This window comes from Lynx canadensis, chromosome A2 (genome assembly GCF_007474595.2).
Source record: "Lynx canadensis isolate LIC74 chromosome A2, mLynCan4.pri.v2, whole genome shotgun sequence".
Classification (NCBI taxonomy): Eukaryota; Metazoa; Chordata; class Mammalia; order Carnivora; family Felidae; genus Lynx; species Lynx canadensis.
In genome coordinates, this window is record NC_044304.2 from 156,902,967 (window position 1) to 156,924,393 (window position 21,427).

General features: G+C 48.0%; 1 protein-coding gene and 1 long non-coding RNA gene across 2 annotated transcripts in view; one reads left to right on the plus strand and one right to left on the minus strand.

Annotated features, from left to right (window-relative positions):
- LOC115509321 lies at positions 1 to 891 on the plus strand. Its single transcript, XR_003967301.1, has 2 exons — positions 1 to 199; positions 778 to 891. It is a non-coding gene; the product is annotated as an uncharacterized LOC115509321 (long non-coding RNA).
- The window catches only part of LOC115502040 (olfactory receptor 2F1-like), a 342,928-nt gene that overhangs the window by 223,515 nt on the left and 97,986 nt on the right, over positions 1 to 21,427 (minus strand). The gene's annotated exons all lie outside the window — the stretch shown is intronic.

Consider the following 21,427-nt stretch of genomic DNA (forward strand, 5'->3'; position numbering starts at 1 on the left):
TGGGGGAGTGGAACGCGGCGATTCGGTCCCAGCTAGAGGGAAGTGAAAATCGGGACTCGAGACCGACTAGAAGGCGTAGTTTTAAATCCCGTTTAACTTTCTGAGCCTTGGTCTTCGCTGACAAACGAGAGCATGGATGTCAGGAAGGAAGCAGTCAAGAGAGGAGAGGATTGCCCCCTGGCTAGCCAGAAGGGGTCAGGTAGGTACCCAGGGCCTCGTGGGTAAGAGATGGAGAGAGATGGGGCGCCTGGGTTGTGGCCCAGGTCATCTCACGGTTCGTGAGTTCGAGCCCCGCGTCAGGCTCTTTGCTGACAGCTCAGAGCCTGGAGCCTGCTTAGGATTCTGTGTCTCCCTCTCTCTGTGCCCTCCCATGCTCACGCCCTGTCTCTCTCTCTCAAAAATAAGTAAACGTTAAAAAATTAAAAAAAAAAAACAAAACACTGAGAGAAAGCGTGATGTACGTGGCAGGGGTCAAGTGGGCACCACAGTTAAAGCAGGCAAGAAGTGAAGTCTAGGAAAGTCACACAAGAAAGGGCAAGGAGACTCTTTTTGTTTGTGGGTCTAAGCAGCACCCACAAACCTGAAGTGTGAGACAGCAGACAAGGTCAGCACCAATGACAGAGCAAATGCTAATCCAGGGGCTGTTTGCTCCTCACCAGCTTTCATGCCCCTCCTGAGGTTGGGCAGGAGCAGGGCACCTGGCCGGGGGGTCCGCTGTGTGGGTGTCCCCAGGGCAAGGGACCAACTCTAATAGATGCATCTTTTTAACCTTTACAGTCTGAATGGAGACTAAACTCTGGGGTGATAATCACTACATTCTGTGGAATCCCAGATGAGAGATGGGAGAGAAGAGGCTAATAATCTAATTGCAGATCTGGGAGATGGGATTATGGAGACAGAACTGATCTTTGGTGTCTGTGCATGAAGAAATAAACCAAATCTGCATCTACAAAACCATGAGAGAGAAGAGAGAGCGGTCAGTAAGTCTGCTGAGATTTCAATCATCCGGTGTGACTGTGGCAAGACCTGATACCTTATTTTGACAGAAGAATTCCCAAGTATTTTCCCCCATATCTACTCTTGTTGGTTTTACAAAAGAAGCATCACATGGCTTCTGCCCTCCTGGAATATACTGTCTAGCTGCGAAGGAAAGAAAATGGAAAGAATGCGGGGGGTGGGGGGAGAAGGAGGAGAGGAAGAAGGAGGAAGAGAAGGAGGAAGAGAAACAGCCTTCTTTACTACAGCAGGTGCCAGTCAACCCCTATTTTCCGGTGGAGAAGCAGTGCTGATGGGAATGTCCAGGTCAGGAAGTAACAGACAAAGTGGCCAGCTCTGCTCATGCCTTCCCCCTCGAACCTGCTCTGCCTCTGGGGTGCTCTCTGATTCCAGTATTCTCACTATTAGTCTGGTCCAAACATGGATACAGACCACTCCCCTCGTTCGACGAGGCTGGGTTTATCCAAACGATCTGCATCAAGTCAACACAAGGGACCCCAGGCCTTGAAGACTCAGTCCTGGTCCACATTCTGCCTAAAGGGCATTTCTAGCACCAGAGAAAAGCAGAACATCATAGGCATGACACTGGCCTGCTTTCTTCCGGCTTCTGCTACAGGATCCTCTGCTCACTATTTAGAGGCATTCTCCCGGTCTCTTTGCCATCTTCTGAGCCAAGGTCAAAGATTCCAGTTCTGATACGAACAGGAACAACCTTTCTGGAGGACGATTTGACAGCACTGATCAAAAAATCTTTAAAATATGCATTGCTGTTGTTGCGACATTACTAAATTGTGACACAGCTATTCCATTTATAGAAATATTCCAAGGAAATAAAAATAGACCGTGGACAAAGATTTAATCTACAGCACCCATCAGGGCGCTATTTACATAATAATGAAAGAACTCACATGCTCAAACCTGGGGGTTAATTAAATAAATTACGGTATATGCTTAGAATACTATGTAGCCATTGATCATATTTTATAATTGTATTTGTTGACCTATTGTGACAAAATATATTGTGACATTATATAGAGAAGCAGGCTGTAATATAAGAATTAGAGTATTTCAAGTTTTGTTTACAAATCGCATACACACATTCTCCTGCCTTTTGTCAGACTTTCCATCCCAAGTAATTTATGGGATTCCCTGTGGAAAGCCTGTGTCTTACAGGAGTCCAAGCCCACTCATCAGTTAAGTTTGGCCCTCAGTGATATCACAATATTAACCAGTCCATTACCAAAGTCTAAAACTAAAGGAGTTTGGCCAAATGTCCCAGAATGGCATTGGTACAACATGGTGAAGTGATGTTTCCACCCTCTCCGTTGTTGCTACTTCATGCTCCTAATCTCCTATGGATAGCTCTTGGACAAAAGGAACAAAACCACATTCAGAAACAGTACAACCTAAAACAGGGACTCCTGGGGCACCTGGGTGGCTCAGCTGATTAAGCACCCAACTTCTGCTCAGGTCATGATCTCATGGGTTTGTTGGTTCGAGCCCCACTTTGGGCTCTGCACTAACAGGGCAGAGCCTGCTTGGGATTCTGTCTCCCTCTCTTGCTGCCCCTCCCTTGCTCTCTCTCTTTCTCTCAGAGATAAAACACACACACACACACACACACACACACACACACACACACACACCTTTAAAACAAAACAAGATAAGACAGGAGCTCTTGTCCCAGAATCCATGGGCATAATCCAGAGTCCATAACCTTGGTTGGGAAGACCTAAGTCTTAAAAAAAAAAAATGTTTTTTAATGTTTATTTATTTTTGAGAGAGACAGACTGTGAGCGGGGGATGGGAAGAGAGAGAGGGAGATACAGAATCCGAAGCAGGCTCCATGTTCTGAGCTGACAGCACAGAGCCCGATGTGGAGCTCGAACGCATAAACCGTGGGATCGTGACCTGAGTGAAGTTGGATGCTTAACCAACTGAGCCACCCAGGCACCCCAAGACCTAAATCTTTATGTTCACTGACTTGTACCTAAAATTCCCCATGTCCTTCAGTTATGCATATAGGCAGCAAAGCACAGTGGTGTTACAGCTGTTGTACTGTGTCTTCACCGCCCATAAAAATCGCAGATGTTTCCATTATACAACAGCTGCTGCAGATTTCTTACACCAGCCTTCATGTTCATCACTACTTTGAAACTATGGTGGTATTTACCTGTGTGCACGTTTTCCCATTTAATGCTTTTATAAAGAACCAGATATATTACCATATCACAATTTTATAATAACTTTTTTTTTTACATTAGTGGTTCCCTTTGTGTTTTATTTGATGCATTTAGTATTTTTCTGACAGGGAAGCTGTGGATTTCCCAGATTGCCAAGGGATCCAGGGCAGAAAAATGTTTAAGAATCCCTGGCCTCCGGGGCACCTGGCTGGCTCATTCGGTAGAGCATGTGACTCTTGATCTCCGGATTATAAATTTGAGCCCCATGTTGGGTATAGAGATTACTTAAAAATAATTTTAAAAATCTTAAATAAAAAAAGAACCCTTGACCTCTAAATATATTTTTGGTAGTGGTGGTGGAGTGGAGAACTCTCTAATTCTGCAGGAGCTTAATAATCTTGTTAATAGTACCAACTTAAATGACCACGCAAAGCAGATGACATCCCATTTTGAAGCCTGGGTCCCCCAAAACAAAGATATGTCCCTTTTATCCGCAGGACGAGAAGAGCCACATCCTAAGCTTCATGCCTGTCCTGAACAAATGGAGAGGCAACTCTAAAAACACAACGGCTTTGGGCGCCTGGGTGGCTCCGTTGGTTAAGTGTCCGACTGTAGCTCAGGTCATGATCTCCTGGTTCGTGGGTTTGAGCCCCACTGTGCTGACAGCTCAGAGCCTGGAGCCTGTTTCGGATCCGGTGTCTCCCTCTCTCTCTCTGCCCCTCCCCTGTTCACGCTCTGTCTCTCTCTAAAATAAATAAACTTCAAAAAAAATTTTTTTTAATTTAAAATCACAACAGCTTAATAAAGAATTTATTTTGTTGTAATGGGAGACACTAGATCACCATTAAGGGCAGATGAAAAGATCCAGCTGAGAGGGGGAGGTTCAAAGTACAGGAGAGGAAGACTCATCAATGCTGAACGTGATTTCCTAAGGCAGCCACGAGGGATGCCCACAAGGCTGAGGGAGGGGGACTGGGCTCAGATGGAGGAGCCCAGCGATTCTAGCAGATGGAACCACAGAGCAGATGCCAGTAGGTTGCACGTTTGGTGTCGGCAAGATGAGGGATTCCAGTCTGATGGTGTCTGTTTTCTCTGAGAAGTGGGAAGTGAGATCATCTACTAAGAGGGGGAGATACAATAAAATAACAATAAGTAATAGGCAACTATCACTTAGCAGTTGACAAAGCGTTTTCAGCGTCTTCTTACAACAGTCCAGGAAGGAAATCATTATATTTGTGTTGCAGTTGAGAAATCTGGGCGTAGATGGGGCCCCTGCGTGGCTCGGTTGGTTAAGCGTCCGACTTCGGCTCAGGTCATGATCTCACCGCTTGTGAGTTCGAGCCCCGTGTCAGGCTCTGTGCTTCAGAACCTCTCTCTCTGCCCCTTCCCTGTTCACTCTCTCTCTCTGTTAGAAGTAAATAAACATTAAAGAGAGAGAGAGAGAAATCTGGGCTTAGAGGCCTATTAGCTTTCTTTTCCCCAAAATTACCCAGCTGGAAAGAGAAGAAGCTAGAGCATAAACTCAGCCCCTCAAATAGAAAATTCATCCTGAATGCGGTGGGAGAGAGCTTTATTTATGTGTTCGCTCCTCTGTTTTTTAAAATAACTAGAGTTACTTGGTTCAGGGTTTTATCTGATACACATTCCTTCAGTCTTGTCTTTCTTTTTTGAAGGTGGGGCCGTAAGCTGAAGAGAGGGCCAAATCTGTCTACATTCCTACGTTTTGAAATGAAAAGGCAAGGATCTTTCTTCAGGGACACTTGCAGCCACTACCATGGGTCTTTGATGCTGTCCTGAGGCACTGATGACTGGTGAGTCTCAGTTCCTATGTATCAATGCCGGTGTTTCGTATCAAAGTCTCTATCTCGGGGTGACAGCAGGTGACTCAGGCCGCCCCCACGTGTAGTCAGCTTCGTGGCAGCCCTTAGTGGCTCACAGGAGGCTGTGTTCGCTGAAGGCGCCAGAAGTAGGCCTGCAGATCCTGGAGAACTTGGGGAACGTGCTGTGGTAGGTCATTTGGTGACGGTGTACTTGGGAACAGCACGGGCATCTGGGTGGAAATCAGAAGAGGCTGAGGCAGGGCAGTGATGGAGGTGGGTATTCTTTTTAATGGGAGTAATTGACTTAATCCTCAGGGAACAAAGACAAAGAATGGAACTTGGGGGTTAGGTTCCTGACACACAGGTGCAGACCCAGAGCTAAGTCACGGACGGGCAGGGGTGTTGGCAGTAGGAGTATTTCCATGGAGTAGGAGGCGGCTGCCTCCTCCGCGCGTTTGCCCTCAGAAGAGAGGCGGCTCCTGTCAGGGCCGCAACTTACACAGGCTGACGCGTTCCACAGCAGAACTTCTCTGGCTTCCTTGTTGGTGGTGGAGGCCAAAAGGCCCCACTTGACCAATCTCTGATCTCCTGGACATTGAGGAAGATAAACCCTTTTAGACCAGCATGGTTCATTGCTGGAGAATCCCTTCAGAGTTGGGGGTTCCCACCAAACATTCCGATGAGAAAGGCCAGGCCAGAGGTTCTAGGCCAGTGGGATCCTACCTCCCTCATAGAAGGGAAGGTTTGGTCCAGAGGGCCCAGAAACGATGTCAGGGCTCTACTACAGCTTCCAAGTCAGGCCCCAAGTATATTTAAGGGCCTCGGGGGTATCATTCTCATCATGTCCAGGTCACAGCCAGCAGCGGACCAGGCAGGATGCCAGAACCAAGGAAGCAGGCCTGGAGTTTGGGCAAGCACGTGTCAGGGGCCGGGTAAGCAATAAAAAAATGGAGTTTATCAATCGTAAGAGAGCCAGACCAGATGGGACCTTCAGACATCAAGCAAGTGCTCAGCACTCACACATCCCAGAGCCACTGACAGAAAGGGCAGAATCAGGTAGGTAACTCCAGACAGTCACTTCCTCCAGCCTACGTGCCAGTGTGGTGCCCCTCCCTCCGGGAGAATCAGTGAGAATTGGGAACTGGAAGGTTCTGCTCCGAGCATCACATTGTCGATAGCTGTCTGGCCAGTATGCACTAACTCAGGGGAGAGGAGCAGCCCTGTCACATCATGCCTGTGGAGCCCTCTCACCTGCCCCCTGCTGGCACCCCCTTAATGCCCAGATCCCCCAGGCGAGATGCTTTCCTGTGCTTACTCCCCTGGTCTTGCCTCTGAATTACGCGCCTTGTGGCTGACGCTCCATTACTACCTGCCAGCTGACAGTTGACGGCCCCCCTTTCGGATTCCTGAATATACCCCCATTCTGGGTTCCCAACCCCTTGCCTTCCCTCGCTCTTGGGATGTCCTGCAATCTCAGCATGAATTCCCCTTGCAGATGCTTTCTTGGTTTTGCTGCAATGTCTAACCGCCTGGAATCTTGTCTTCTTTCCTGCAACTGGTCCTGGATCTTAAGTGGTGTGTGTTTAATACATAACGGGTCAGTGTAGCTCCAGGACTCCACCCTTCCCAGTCTGCTGTCTTCTTCTATAAGCAAGCCAGCCAGGTCCAGAGAAGACAGCAGAGGTGTCTTCCTGACAGTGGGAGAGCAGTGGATATACAGGGCATTAAATACAGGGCTGTGAGGGGCACCTGGGTGGCTCAGTCGGTTGAGCAGCCAACTTCGGCTCAGGTCATGATCTCACACTCTGTGAGTTCGAGCCCCGCGTCGGGCTCTGTGCTGACAGCTCAGAGCCTGGAGCCTGCTTCAGATTCTGTGCCTCCTTCTCTCTCTGCCCCTTCCCTGTTCATGCTCTGTCTGTCTCTGTCTCAAAAATAAATAAACATTAAAAAAAAATTAAATAAATAAATAAATACATACATACATACAGGGCTGTGAATGTTGGAACTGGACAAGACCTTAGACATCAAGTCTGTTGCTATAGTTTCACAGACAAGGAGGATTCATTGCTCAGATCTTCACAGTCCTATGGCTAAAAAGTGACAACTGAAACCAAAACTCACGTTCTCCATCTCTCTTCTAGCATTCTTTGCCCTATCCCATGATGCTACCCTAAACCTACATTGGATTATTTTTCTGATTTTATTGTGTAAAATGTGTGTAACACCGAACACTGCTGAAATATGCTCAGATCCCATACTCCTTTGGCTCACGTAGACTGATCAGCTCCTTCTGGGTAAAATGAACATTGTTCTGAAAGTGTAGATTTCATGCTAAGTGTTCTTAACACAATAATAATAATTAAAAAAAAAGAACATTGTTCTAACTTAGGAGTTCCAGAGCTTTCCTCTGGGTGTGTAATGGGTGTGTAATCTTTGTGTCTATGTGCAGGTCATCGTTTGGTTAGGGTTTTTTTGCGGTGATAAGCTGATGGGGACAAGGCTTCACTCTCCTGGGTGGTGGGGAAGGTGAGAGCTGTTTACTGACCGAATCAATCATGATTGTCCTGCCAATGGGCAGTGGACCCACCTGGACGGGAAAGTCCAAAAGAGATGGGAGGTTTTGAATTCTGGGTGGTGCAGACATGTTTTTCTCAAGCAATATGTACTCATTTTAGAAAAAAGTTATTATTGTAAGTAGGCTCCACACCCAACGTGGGGTTTGAACTCAGAGCCCTGAGATTAAGGGTTGCACGCTCTACAAACTGAGCCAGCCAGGAGCACCTAGAAAAAAAATTTTTAAATACACACAAGCAGAAAGAAGAAACCAAAGCCATCACCTGTTATTTACACTATGCACGTTTTGCAACATTTCCTTTCAAACTGACTTGTGCATACATACATATATATATGTACATATATATGTATATATATATGTATATATGCACCAGTGTGTGTGTGTGTGTATACACACACGTATAAGCATATATATACATATACATATACATATACATATACATATACATATACATATACTATACATATATATACATGCGCCGTGGCAGCAGGTGGTAACGGAGGTTGGACTTTATTACTGACAGTGGACAATCGAGTTGAGGGAGGAGACGGGAGCAAGTTCTGCATTCTAAAGTGGGAGCTGGAATTTGCCACTTGGTCTTTCACTCCCCATATCTCCAGTTTCCTTCACAGCCAGAGGGCTCGGAAGAGCTGCTAATACTCACCCTCATTTCCCTGCTTCCACCCACTCCTCACCCCACTCCAGGGTGGCGTCTTCACGGAAACAGCTCACGCAGTGGGCTCCTATATCCTCCGGCAGATCGTGTGCATTTCTAATACTAACCTGACATATCGGGAGCATTCCACAGTTGACCACTCCCTTGTCCCTGAACATTCTTTCCTGGTTTTCCTCCTGCCTTTCTGGCTGCTCCTTCTCTGCCTTCTTTCTTTGCCAATTCATTTTATTCATTCATTCATTCATTCATTCCATATTACAAGTATTTATTGAGCATCTATATGTCAGTACTATTCTAGGTGCTAGGGGCCAAAACTCATACCTTCATGGGGCTCACTGTCTAGTGAGAAGTAGTGAGGAGGAGTTAGCAATAGAGAAGTGAAATGAGTAATATACATTTTTTTTGGTGTTGAAGCCCAGGACCTACCTATATAATACATTTAAGGTCATTAAGTTCTTTAAAGAAAAATGGAAGAAAGGAGGATAATGAATAAAGGGCATTGGTGTATGTAGTTTTTTTTTTTAAGTCTGTTTATTTATTTTGAGCGACAGAGAGAGAGAGAGGTGAGGGGCAGAGAGAGAGAATCCCAAGCAAGCTCCCAAGGACAGAGAGGAGCCTGACATGGGGCTTGAACTCATGAACTGTGAGATCATGACCTGAGCCGAAACCAAGGGTCGGACGCTTAACTGACTGAGCCCACCAGGTACCCTGGTGATGCGGTTTTAAATCGGGTGATCAGGGATGGCCTCACTGAGAAGGTGGTATTTGAGGAAGATATGGAGAAAATAGAGTGATCCATGCAGATGTCTGGGGAAGAGCCTTCCAAGCAGGGGGACAGCAGGTGCAAGGCTCTGAGGTGGGAATGTGACTTGCATTTTGGAGGGATAGCAAGGAGGCCAGTGTGGTTGGAGCAGAATGAGTCATAGGACATGAGCTCAGAGAGTACGTGGGACTCATTTGGGCAGAGCCTTGTACTCTAGCTTTCATTCCGAATGAAAGGAGAAAGGAGAGTTTTGATTAGAGTAACATGATGTGAAATCAGATGAAGGGATAACAGTGGCAGTTATATTTAGAGTAGAGTGTAGGGAGGCAAGATATTGCAGTAAATCGGGGAGATGATGGGGGCTGTGAACAAGAGGGTAGTGGTAGAGATGGCAAGAAGTGGGCAGATTCTGGAAATGGTTTTTTTTTTTACTTTTTTTTAATGTTTTTATTTATTTTTGAGACAGAGCACAAGTTGGGGAGGGTCAGAGAGAGGGAGACACAGAATCTGAAGCAGGCTTCAGGCTCCGAGCTGTCAGCACAGAGTCCAACGTAGGGCTTGAACTCACGGAGTGTGAGATCATGACCTGAGCTGAAGTCAGATGCTCAACCGACTGAGCCACCCAGGCGCCCCTCTGGAAATATTTTGAAGCCAGAGTGTGCAGGATTCGATGGATTTTGAGTGCCAAAGAAAGAGAGATGTCAGAGATATCTCCAAAATTTTTGGCCTGAACCAAAGAATGGAGTTTTTATCAGCTGAATGAGGAAGATTATGGGTGAAACACGTTTGGGGGGGGAAAGAGTAGGAATTAAGCTTTGGACATATTTAGTTTGAAATGTCCACTAGATGATCAAGTGGGAATTAAGAGTAAGAGGCTGGATGTGTGTGTTGTTGGGCCATAGAAAAGATCCGAGATACAGGTACAAATTTGAGGATCATTAGCATAGGGATGGCATTTAAAGGCTTCAGACTGGGTATGGTCAGCCAGAAGAGTGGTAGGTGGAGGATAAGAGATGCAAGGACTCCTTCCCAGCACTTAGAGGCTGAGCAGATAAGGTGGAGCCAGAGGAGAATGAGAAGTATGGACCAGTGGGGTTGGGGGAAAAGAGATTGTGGTGTGCAGAGAAGCAGCAGATGTTTCACGCAGAAGAGAGTAAACAGCTGAATCAAATATAGCTGATGTGTCAAAAGTAATTGACTTTGGCAATAGGGAGGTCATTGCTAATCTTGACAAATGTACTGTCAGTTAAGTGGTGGGGGTCAAAGATGGTTGGAGCAAGTTAAGAGAAAATGGGAGAAGAGGAATTAGGGCCATCAAGTATAGAGAAGACATTTTGCTGCAAAAATGAGCAGAGAAATGGAGTGGTAGCTGGAGGGGGAAATGGGGTTAATTTTTAAGTTGGGGCCTAGCTGTATACTGATGATAATCATCTAGTAGAGAGGAAAAAACTGAAATTCAAGGGAGTGCATTAATTGTGAGAGCAACAATCCTAGGGCAGGTGAGAATGAATAGAATCTAGGGCAAGAGTGGTGATGGCAGCTGAAAAATGACTGTTGGGGGGGTGTGCCTGGGGGCCTCAGTGGGTTAAGTGTCAGATTCCATTCAGGTCATGATCCAGTGAGTTCAAGCCCATGTTGGGCTCTCAGCTGTCAGCATGGAGCCCACTTCAGATCCTCTGTCTCCCTCTCTGTCTGCACCTCCCCTGCACTCTCTCTCTCTTTCTCTCTCTCAAAAATAAATAAACGTTTATTTTTTTTTAATTTTTTAATGTTTAGGGGCCCCTGGGTGGCTTGGTCGGTTGGGCATCCAACTACGGCTCAGGTCATGATCTCACGGTCCGTGAGTTCGAGCCCTGCGTCGGGCTCTGTGCTGACAGCTCAGAGCCTGGAGCCTGTTTCAGATTCTGTGTCTCCCTGTCTCTCTGCTCCTCCCCAGTTCATGCTCTGTCTCTCTCTGTCTCAAAAATAAATATAAGTTAAAAAAAAATTAAAAAAAATTTTTTTAATGTTTATTTATCTTGAGAGAAAGAGAGAGAGAGAGACAGTGTGAGCAGAGGAGGGGCAGAGAGAGAGGGAGACATGGATTCGGAAGCAGACCCAAGCTCTGAGCTGTCAGCACAGGACCTGATGCGGGGCTCGAACTGGTGAACTGTGAGATCATGACCTGAGCCAAAGTTGGATGCTCAACTGACTGAGCCACCCAGGCGCCCCTAAATAAACATTTAAAAATGACTATGGGTGGGGTGCCTGGGTGGCTCAGTCGGTTGAGCAGTTGAGCATCTGACTCTTGATTTCAGGGAAGATCATGATCCCAGGGACACTGGATTGGGCTCCACACCGAGTACCGAGCCTGCTTAATTCTCTCTTTCTCTCTCTCTCTCTCTGCCCCTCCCCTTCCCAGCTCTCATGCACATGCATATGCACTCTCTAAAATAAATTTTCTTTAATGTTAAAAAATAAAATAAAAATGACTGTGGGGAGTCCACTTTAGTAAGGGGGAGGAAAGCAAAGTGCAGCAAAGCAGACTCAGGTGGGAGGGTGGATATCAGGGGAGCCTGGGCAAGATCTTTTCAATTTCTTCAGTTTTCTCAGTACAACAGGAAGCAAGGATGCAAGGTCATCAGCTATGGGTGTGGATGGGGAAGAAGTTGAAGAGAGGGAAGATCTAGAAGTCTTTCAAAAGAGTGGGAAGTGAACGGGCAAGAGAAATTGCTATGCTTACCGGGAAGTAGAATTACTGAGTGGCACCTAAAGGCTTGTCATGAACTTCAAAATGAGACTGGTCAGAAGGGCTGTGTGCTTCCCTCCAGCCCTGCTGAGCTGCCCGGCTGCAGGGGTGCGTTTGGTAGAGCTGGGTGGAAGCCAGGTTTGGGTTTTGCCCAGTGAGTACCACAAAGTGAGAGGGAGGGACAAGGGAGTGGAGGGCAGGTGCAAGGGACTAGCTCTCATGATTGCCCAAGGCTTGCTTCTATTTATTTATTTATTTATTTATTTATTTATTTATTTATTTATTTAAATGTTTATTTTTGAGAGACAGAGAGAGAGGGAGCATGAGCAGGAGGGGCAGAGAGAGAGAGAGAGAGAGAGAGCCCGAAGAATCCGAAGCAGGCCCCAGGCTCTGAGCTGTGAGCACAGAGCCCGATGTGGGGCTCAAACTCACAAGCCATGAGATCATGACCTGAGCTGAAGTCAGATGCTTAACTGACTGAAGCACCCAGGTGCCCCCCAAGGCTTTTAAACTGGGTAGGGAGGCAAGGGATACAGGAGTACTGATGCATAGAGGCACTTGTACCCCATTGTTTATAGCAGCACTCTCAACAGTAGCTAAATTATGGAAAGAGCCTAAATGTCCATCAACTGACGAATGGATAAAGAAATTGTGGTTTATATACACAATGGAGTACTATCTGGCGATGAGAAAGAATGAAATATGGCCTTTTGTAGCAACGTGGATGGAAGTGGAGAGTGTATGCTAAGTGAAATAAGTCATACAGAGAAGGACAGATTCCATATGTTTTCACTCCTATGTGGATCCTGAGAAACTTAACAGAAGACCATGGGGGAGGGGAAGGAAAAAAAATGGTTAGAGAGGGAGGGAGCCAAAACATAGGAGACTCCTAAAAACTGAGAACAAACTGAGGGTTTATGGGGGGTGGGCGGGAGGGGTGGGAGGGTGATGGGTATTGAGGGTACCTGTTGGGATGAGCACTGGGTGTTGCATGGAAACCAACTTGACAATAAATTTCATATTAAAAAAAAATCAACTGGGTAGGGAGGGCACGATGCAGGGGGAGGTAAAGAGAAAAGCTGACATAAAGTGTAGTTCCCGGTGGGTCCAAGGATTAAGGTAAAAGAAGGGAGTAAACTGGAAAGATAGAAGGAGCTGGTGGGAGAGAGGGTTGCTTTAAGCAGTTATTGCAAAGGGCTGTCACATGGTCTTCTAGAGCTGGGTTGTCCCCTGCATAGTCAGGAGTCATTAGTGACCTGTGGCCACTGAGCACTGAAATGGGCCTCATCCGAGTCCAGATGTGCTGTAAGGGTAAAATGCATGTCAAATCCCCAAGGCTTAGTAACAAAACAATAAAAAAGAGTGTAAAATATTTTATTAATAATTTTTAAAATATTGATTACATGTTGAAATGATAATCTTTGGATATGCTACATTAAATCTGTTATTGAAATTACTGTCACCTGTTCCTTTTCTTTCTCTCTCCCTCCCTCCCTCCTTCCTTCCTTCCTTCCTTCCTTCCTTCCCTCCCTCCCTCCCCCCTCCCTCCCTCCCTCCCTCCCCCCCTCCCTCCCTCCCTTCCTTCCTTCCTTCCTTCCTTCCTTCCTTCCTTCCTTCCTTCCTTCCTTCCTTTTTTAATACTGCTTCCCAGGCTCTACTCTCAGAGATTCTGCTTGAATGTGTCTGGGGTGAGACCTGAGCATCATACTTTTTGGTTTTTTAACATTTATTTATTTTTGAGAGACAGAGACAGAGTGCAACCAGGGGAGGGGCAGAGAGAGGGGGAGGCACAGAATCCGAAGCAGGCTCCAGGCTCTGAGCTGTCAGCACAGAGCCTGACGAGGGGCTCAAACTCACAAACGGTGAGATCATCACCTGAGCCGAAATCAGATGCTCAACCTACTGGGTCACCCAGGCGCCCCAGTTTCTTTTTAAATTTTTAAAAAATATTTACTTATTTTTGAGAGAGAGTGAACGAGCAAGAGCACAAGCAGGGGAGAGGGAGACAGAGGATCCAAAGCAGGCTCTGTGCTGACAGAGCCCAATGGGGGGTTTGAACTCAGAAACCTTGAGATCATGACCAGAGCTGACGTCGGATGCTTAACTGACTGAGCCACACAGGTGCTCTTTTCTTTTCTTTTCTTTTCTTTTCTTTTCTTTTCTTTTCATGTTTTTATTTATCTCTGAGACAGAGACAGAGCATGAGCAGGGAAGGGGCAGAGAGAGAGGGAGGCACAGAATCTGAAGCAGGCTCCAGGCTCTGAGCTGTCAGCACAGAGCCCGACACGGGGCTCGAACTCACAGACTGCGAGATCATGACCTGAGCCGAAGTCAGATGCTCAACCGACTGAGCCACCCAGGCGCCCCTAGTTTCTTTTTAAATTAAATATATGGCTCACATCACATTTCTGTTGGTCAGTATTGGTTTAGGGTATTACCATGGGAATAGTGGTTAAGGCAGAGCAAAGAGAGAAGTTCATGTTTGTGATGTTGAAATGACCAAGACTTACTGGCAAAGTTGTTTTGGAGAAAGTGCCAGTGAGCTAGGACAGAACAGTGTTTGAGAAATGAGGATGAATGGCCCAGGGCAATAGCCGGCTGTGCCTCTCAGAGGGCAGTAGGTGGTGTAGTTTGATGACAGGATATTCAAAGCTGGGACTTTAGGGAGGAGGGAAGGAGAATAGTGTGGAAGTAGTAACGGGGATCAAAAGGGATATCCGTGCCACATCCAGGGCTCCTGGTAAGAAGTCCAGGGGGACACATTTTGCTGCCACCTGACAGGGCTGCAAAGGGAGGTGTGTCCTCAGGGGGGATCCAGGTTAGAGCAGGTGGGGAGAGTTGCGGGAAGAACAGGCACATTTGCTGGCAGGGTCTGTGAGTTCTGGTTTCGGGAGGTGGGCAGAGGAGCAAAATGTGGGGGGAGCTGGGCATCTGGGGCTTCCTGCCGTGACTGACATATGGGGTGAAGGGGCTTAAGCAACCAGAGCAAATGGAGGCCAGGTGCTGAGTGTAGGAAGCGCAGGGGAGGAGGGGGTCTTTCTTCGCTCCTATTGGAGGGCGGAGGGGCCGGGGGTGGGGCTTCCTTCCTGGGAAAGCGCGCCTCCCTGTCCCCCTGCCCCACAAGTGCTGTAATGCATCAAAACCCAGCCTAGGCCCTCTCAACTACTCGCTAGGTGATTTTTTTCAGCCAGTAACAGCTTCAGATTACTAGTTGGAGGCAGACGACTTGTAAATGTGGGTACTCAGAGTTCTCTGCCCTCTGCTCCCGGTCGGGATGGCCCACTGCCCACCGTACCCCCTCTCATTCTTGGCAAGTCCAAAGCAAAGCACACAGCCTCACTCCCAGACCTGCACCTCACAGCCCTGAGCACCACACTCTGGGTAGGTACCAGCCAGAAGCTGGGCTGGGTCCATGACTCTTTCTCCTCAACACCCGCCCTGCCCCCGCCCCCCTCCCCCCATCAAATGCAAACCATCCCTAGGTTCTGCGGATGATTTCATGCCTGAACAGCCCTCAGTCTGTCCACTTTCATCCGTCTCCACAAGCCTCTTCCTCGTGCATGAGTCTGTCCACATCTGTGCTCTTGTGTTATTCTCCACATTGCCCCTACAGTGAGATTTTCAACATTCCCACCTTTTCATGCATTCTTTTCAACCTGAAACCCTGCAGTGGCTCCCCACTGCTCTCAGGACAAAATATGGTCTGCATTTCTGCACCCCCTAACCCCCCAATCTCCCCCCCCCCCCCCCCCCACCTCCAGCTCTCCCAGGTCACGCCTCTGCCTCACCCTCAGTGGTCCCCCACGCGGGCCCTCCTTCTGCTCACGTGGCCAATAGCCATCAAGGGCTTTGCACTTGCTACTACCTCTGCATGGAATGCCTTCTCCCTCCGCTTCACCTCATTAACTCCTACTTCTCTTTCAGACCTCAGCTTGGCCATCCCTTTCTTAAGCTCCCCCACCAAATCACATCTCCTTTGAGCATCACATATCTTTCCCTTTACCTGCAGTTTTGCATTTATGGTTATTTGATGGGTATTTATCTCCCCTAGTAGAGTACCCAAGGACGTGGCCCCTTCATAAGGGCTGGCATCATGTCTGTTACTGCTCAGTATTATATCCCCAGCACCTAACAAAGTCCTGCACATAGTAGCTACTCAATAAATGTTTGTTAAATGGATGAATGAATGATTCAACATGATTCAAAAGCCCTTAAACACAGGGCCTTTCTGATCTAGTATGAGATTTCCACGGCTCTGAACTCAGCCGCAGTCAGTAAGTGTGTTCATCGCCCTGGGTTGGTGGCAGGCACTGGCTAGGCCTCCTACGCCCTGCTGCCACAGAGCACACGGACGCCTTTGCTGGAATTGGCTAGATTGCTTGTAGCCGAGGCGAGTCCTCTGGTAGCATCTCACACTTGGGTACGAAGACTTGTCTCTCGGCTAGCTCCAGCAGGTGGAGAGGTCTCCACAGGAAGACCTCAGGGTTCTGGGCGGATCCCCTCTTTCCGAGACTGAGTGTCCATCTGCCGTGTTCAGCGTGGCTCTGGATGGGCAGGTAAATAGCGACAAGCCCAGCGGGAGAAGGCGCCCCAGGAAGCGCCAGCACGCACAGGGCTTTGCTCCGGAGCTCAGAGCTAGTGCTCCCTTTGTCGGTGTGGCCTGGTACGGTTTTTCTTATTAGGCCCATCTTATTAAAGGGGGCGGGGGTGGTGGGAACCACCAGAGAAACATCGTGCTTCTTGTCTGGAGCAGCTAGGTTCTCTCTCTATAGTTCACCCCCCTGACCCCTGAAATGTTTACTCCCTACAGTTACTTAATCTGCAAGGGACAGTGACGAAGGCTCAATCTTCGAGGCCAGACTGTCTCCGATTTTGGCTTTCCTGGGTTCAGGGAGAAGGAAGGCAGCAGACGCTCCACTAGGAGCTGCCTTGGTGCCAGCAACCCGCCTGTGCTGCTGTTGGAGCCCTGGGTCTCCTTTCCTGTCTGCCCTTCCCAGTTCTCTCGGCTGCTGACTCCTCGCCATCTGACCATCTGCTTACTCTGCCCCCACAACCACCGCGCATTTCTGCCTTGCTGATGCTCGCTGTGCTGTTGGGGGCCCATCTGGCTTAGACCTTGGGATGTACGGAGCCCTGCCTCCCTCCTGCTCCTCTGACCTCTGCTCCCTGGATGCCCTCTGCAGGCTCTGCTCGCTGCTGCTTTGGACCTGGCAGGATGAGGCTTAAGGGGCGCCAGGGTGGCTCAGTCGGTTAAGCATCTGACTTTGGCTCAGGTCATGATCTCATGGTTTGTGAGTTTGAGCCCTGCCTCAGGTTCCGTGCTGACAGTAAGGATAGAGCATGCTTGAGATTCTGTCTCCCACTCTCTGCCCCTCCCCTACTTGATCTCTCTCTCTCTCTCTCAAAAATAAATAAATAGGGGCGCCTGGGTGGCTCGGTTGGTTAAGCATCCGACTTTGGCTCAGGCCATGATCTCACGGCTCCTGAGGTCGAGCCCCATGTCAGACTCTGTGCTGACAACTCAGAGCCTGGAGTCTGCTTCAGATTCTGTGTCTCCCTCTCTCTCTGCCCCTCCCCTGCTCACGTTCTGTCTCTGTCTTTCTCAAAAATAAACATTAAAAAATATTTTTAAAAAACACTTAAGAAAAGAGCTGGATGCTTAACCTCCTGGAAATGTTCTATTATACAAAAGTATGCTTACATATGAAATACATATAATTTCATATATAATCTCCAGAAGAATGTAGATGTAGTGTGTGTGTGTATTACATATACAAAACATGTGTATATACACACATGCAGATGGACAGACAGCTAGGATTTGATGGCACCATGTGATGGAAAAGAAAACAGTGGCCCCAGTACTTAAGGTGAGGGATGGAGTTGGCGGCTGGCCTGCAGAGGGTGTTTGATGCACCAGACTGGGGCTCTTAAAGGGAAGAAATGATAGATGCAAGGGTGTAAGTGGAGGGCAGGAGTGTCTTCAGATAATAAAGTATTTGCATTGCAACTTTTTTTTTTGAGTTTTGAAAGTCAACAAAATCCAACATCCAGTTGGCTTCAACTTCCTTAACTGAAAAATGGGATAATAATGTACATTCCTCATGGGTTTATTGTGAGGATAAAATGGGGTGATATGTTTAACATTTATTATTGAGAGACAGAGAGAGACAGAACATGAGCAGGGGAGGGGCAGAGAGAGAGGGAGACACAGAATGTGAAGCTGGCTCCAGGCTCTGAGCTGTCAGCACAGAGCCCGACTGGGGCTTGAACTCACAAACCGTGAGATCATGACCTGAGCCGAAGTCGGACGCTTAACCCACTGAGCCACCCAGGCGCCCCAGGGGTGATATGTTTAAAGTGCTTAGTTTTGTGCCTAGCTCCACATACTGAGTTTTATCCAAGTGAGCTATTATTATTGGTGGTGGTTGTTATGGTGGTTGTGTCCCTGCTGCTGCCACAGTGCCCAGCCCCACGCCAGGCACGCTGTTGACCCTCTGTCCATCTGCGGCCAGCATCCGGAAAGAACCTCATGATAGCATCCCTTGTTTGACTGCCTCTAACTTCTTGGTTTATGTTGTGTGCCCTTGAAGCAAATTTTCTGAGACCTGGTGAATATAAATCCTTGGAGGTGTGTAGAGATGTTTTAGGTAGCAAAGGTCCCTGTCTATTTTCTCACCTCCTCTCTCTTGCCTGGCCCCAAGCAGTTGGAAATGATCGGGTGGGAACATCTACTTACTTGCTACACTTTACACATACATACTACCTGAAAAGGCCAATTAGAATTGCTTACTTAAGAAAATCCCTAAGGGGCGCCTGGGTGGCTCACTCGGTTAAGCACCCAGCTTCAGCTCCGGTCATGATCTTGCAGTTTGTGAGTTTGAGCCCACTTTGGCTCTCTGCTGTCAGCACAGAGCCCAGTTCAGATTCTCTGTCTCCCTCTCTCTCTGTCCCTTCCTGCTGTGCTCTCTCTTAAAATAAATAAATAAAAATTTAAAAGAGTCATTAGGGCTTCTCCTGTTCATTGTGTGCATTTTGATAGCATCGACCCTGCAGTTACGCTTGAGACATCCTGGCCTAGTGAGTGTGTCCTTCTGGGATGCTCTGAAGTGTTTCTACTTGTATTTAGAAAAGCTGGCTTAAAACTCGTAGGTTTAATGTTCTGCATCCCAAATGCTATTAGTTGTCAGTAAAACTAAGCCTGCCTACGCACTCTTCTATTCTTGATATATAAATAGGTTCAGCTGCCTAACAATTAAACGTACTATATTTTGCACATGCACATTCCTCAAGGAGACATTTAGAGGGTAGATGGCTTTTACTTTTGCGATGCTATCTGGAAACCATCTTCCTAACTTTCTTCCCCAAGTGGGTATATGGTTGACCCTTGAACAACCTGGAGGTTAGGGGCCCCAACGCCTGTGCAGTCAAAAATCTGCCTATAACTTTTGACTTCCCCAGACTTTATTAATAGATTATCGTTGTCTGGAAGCCTTACCGGTAACATACACAGCCCATTAATACATATTTGGTATGCTATATGTATTATATACTGTATTCTTACAACAAAGTAAGCTAGACAAAAGAAAATGTTCATTTAATCTTAAGGAAGAGAAAAATACATTTACAGTACTGTATTTCTAAAAAAAAAAAAAAAAAAAAAGGCATATAAATAGACCTGCATAGTTCAAACCAATGCTGAACGGTCAACTCTGTTTTGAAGGGCTGGCAATGAGACTTTTGGTCTGTAAAGCCCAAGACACAATCTCCAACATGCACAGGAAATCCAGTATCAAATTTCTAGCTGATCTTCATAGGGACACGCCCAGGACCAGCTCCTACCTGTCAGAAAAGGTCTGCACTGCATGCTTAATATCATACACGGCCACACATGCTTGTGGCCGTAAGAAATGCCGGTGACAAAGACAGTAAGATGCCAGAGAAGAGAAAAGATCAGTGGGGTCTGAGAAGATGAAATTGTAGTCTTAGGTAGAATTAGTCATTTAATAAAGTTGAAGGAAGGAGCAGGGCTTTGCATATTCCAAGGCCCCTGAGAGGTCTGCCTGCCAACCCTGAAGGGGAAACCAGCCTTTTTTGATGAACCCTTCAGAATTTCCCTTCTGGGCAGAACTGGGACTTGAATAATAACACCAAGCATTATATGGTACTTTCAGATAAAAAGTTTTTTTTTTTTTTTTAATTTTTTTTTTCAACGTTTATTTATTTTTGGGACAGAGAGAGACAGAGCATGAACGGGGGAGGAGCAGAGAGAGAGGGAGACACAGAATCGGAAACAGGCTCCAGGCTCTGAGCCGTCAGCCCAGAGCCTGACGCGGGGCTCGAACTCACGGACCGCGAGATCGTGACCTGGCTGAAGTCGGACGCTTAACCGACTGCGCCACCCAGGCGCCCCTAAAAAGTTTTATTTATTTTTCCATACGATGCAATAAGGGAGGTGGACTAAATATCACCACTCTTTTACATAGAAAATGAAGCAGAGAATGAAGACACTTTTCACTTATTTTGGGCACTCAGGCTGGGTCTCTGAACCCTGACCTCACTCTGCTCTCTTGTATCCAGGGTTGCTTTATCTGACACCAGGGTGTAGGGGAATATGAAGTCTCACATTACAGCCCTCAAGATACCCAGCTCTAGTCTAGACCCTGCAGCTTACTGGGTCTGACCTGGCCCCCATCTCCTAAGCTCCCTGCCTGTTTTCTCGGGGTAAATGTGAGGACTGCGTCTGGCTGGTTTCTAGAGCATAGCCCAGAGGCTCGCTGACAGCAGGGGATAGCTCATTTGTAGGGCCAAGAACTGGAGATAAATACTGAGTATGGTGTGCCCGAGGGCACTGACTGCCTTAGATGGCAGAGAAGGCTGGCAGCACAGCAAGAGAGAAAAGGAAGCACCCGCGGGTAGATATTTGAAATGTCATAGGTCTCCATACTTTGCAGGTAGTGAGTGTGTTGGAATTCAAGCGGCAATTTGGTAAATTTCCACGTTCAATTAAAGGTAAAAAGAGCCTAGGTCTTTCCCTTTGGCATAGCCAGGGGCACAGAGTCCAGGGCGGAGGAATCCGGTCGGACCAGTGGGGGGCTCCACCGAACGCAGGCTCCGTTTGCCCCGGGGCTGCCCCGCCGCGCAAAGATTCTCAGATGGGCGGGTCACGGTGGGCGCCGAAGTACGGTCCGCGTCCGTCCTCCGGATACCCCCCAGCCCCAAGTCCGCCGGCCGCCCTCGCCTCCACCCCGCCCCCCACCTCCGTTCCGGGTCTCTCCCTCCCGGGAAGCTTAACTGATCTGCAGGCGGGGGCGCGGGTGATGGGAATTCCTAGAAGCCTTAGGCGGATGCCCAGGATTTAAAGTTAGGATCCTCCGAGGACCCAGGAGGTTGGCGCTCACACCCCGCCTCCAGGTCACAGAAAGGCCCAGGGGGGCGTGGGCAGGGAGAACCCCCACTCACCATCCCCGTCCACCCCGGATCCCGTTTCCACCCAGTCCTGCCAGTCCGGGCTGAGCCGGAGGGGACCGGGGACGAGGCTGGGCGCGGGGTGGGGGGGGAGGTGGAAAGGGGGAGGGAGGAGCCCCGGGAGGTGGCGGGGGCAGGTAGCAGCAAGGCCGGGAGAGGAGGGGGCTGGGCCGCGGCGGAGGCGCAGTGGGGCTGCTTCACCGCCTCTGGGGCACCCG